Source organism: Trypanosoma cruzi, genomic scaffold (genome assembly GCF_000209065.1).
Source record: "Trypanosoma cruzi strain CL Brener 1047053516399 genomic scaffold, whole genome shotgun sequence".
Lineage (NCBI taxonomy): Eukaryota > Euglenozoa > Kinetoplastea > Trypanosomatida > Trypanosomatidae > Trypanosoma > Trypanosoma cruzi.
Window position 1 is genome coordinate 2909 of NW_001849096.1, and position 1553 is coordinate 4461.

Below are 1553 nucleotides of genomic sequence, written 5' to 3' on the forward strand. Positions count from 1 at the left end.
TAACTGCACGGTCAAAAAAGACAGCAACAACAGTAACCAAACACAGTGGCACGCAGAGGCATCCGGTCATACACAATAACCATCACAATACAGCCGCCGAAGCAAAGCAGCGCAGACGCAATCAAGTCAGTGACACCATCGCCTTTCCCACCGCCCACACAGCCCCGTACAGCCACCGTGCCGAGTGGCGGAATCCCGGCAAAAAGCCACATGACCACTGGCACCGCTCCTGTTACCGAGTGGCTGCATCACGGGGCGGTCCCGATGCCGTGCACGACACACAAGAGCCGAGGCAGACCACGTGGCAGCGTTACGACCGCCGGCCATCAAGCGCGTCCGAAAGGTGTTGTTGGTGTTGGTGCGTAAGTGGAGTGGAGAGCTCGCCGGTCGCCAGCAGTCAAAGCATCGTTTCTCGTTCACGCGAGTCGGCATTGCACAGCAATCAGCGACACCATGCGCGCCCGAAATACACAACAGAGGAAACACAAGGAAGCACGGCGGCACTCAAACACGGGGAAAAAGGGTCCACATCGATTTTGCATTCCAATTGGCTCACAGACATCCGGATGGTGGTCGCGACGCTGCTCTGCGGTGCGTGTGGCGTGTGACTGCAGTGGACAGAGAGGATGATGAGAGGGGCGGAAGACGCAGTGCGGCCTCATCCATCTCGGTTGACTGTGACACCGGTGACGTCCTCCCGTCACATCGCCTGCAGCAAAGACCGTCGCCGTCAGCAGCGGTCGGTGCCTTCCCTCTCCCACTGGGGCGCAACTCCACCGACGCAGTCGCTCGTCTCCTCCCCCACCAACACAACGAGGGAACAGCGGCAAAGGATGAGACACGCATGGCAGGTGCACAGTCGCAGAGCCCCACCGCTGCCGCCATGACCAAACAAGATTAGCTGCAGGGCGCAAAAAGAAGAATAAACACCCCATCAAACGCCTTGGCACCACGTGGAAGCACCGCAACCGACACACAAGGCAAAGCGCCGTGAAGCAGGCACCAAAATCAAAGCTCCCACAACAAATTCATCGTGGAGCAAAAGAAAATATTATGCGAGCGCGAAAAAAATCACACAGACTGAAAAACAACAATGACGGTGCAGAGGCAATAAATGGTCGTGGTGCGCAGCAGCCGTGGCATCGCGCCCCTCCCTCATCAAACGGCACCGCACCGCAACGCACCGTGACGACCGCCTGCAATGACGACGATTGAGTAGCACACACAAAGCGGCATAAACCTTTCATCCCGCACTCGCTCAAGTTTACGCTCTCAGTATGTACTGCCAACAACACAGGGAAGGACACGGAAGGGGACTGTGTCATCCATCCACCTTCTGCCCACAACAGATCCTCCTCATCCTCCTCCTCGCCACACCCTGGGTGCCGCGAAACGCCGTCAAGCAGAGCCACGTGTATGGAATTCTCCAATGCGCAGGGCGAGGCTGGCAGCCACCCACGCTCACTCCCGCACATATCCTCTCCCACAACCTTCCCACACACAAAAGGGCAAAGACAAGGAGAAGAAAAGCCCGCCGCACAACGCATGCAGAA

At 57.6% G+C, this 1553-nt stretch overlaps 1 annotated feature.

Annotated features, from left to right (window-relative positions):
• Positions 1-1553: a sequence feature (areas not merged during assembly with more than two copies in the genome that could not be assigned to a particular haplotype).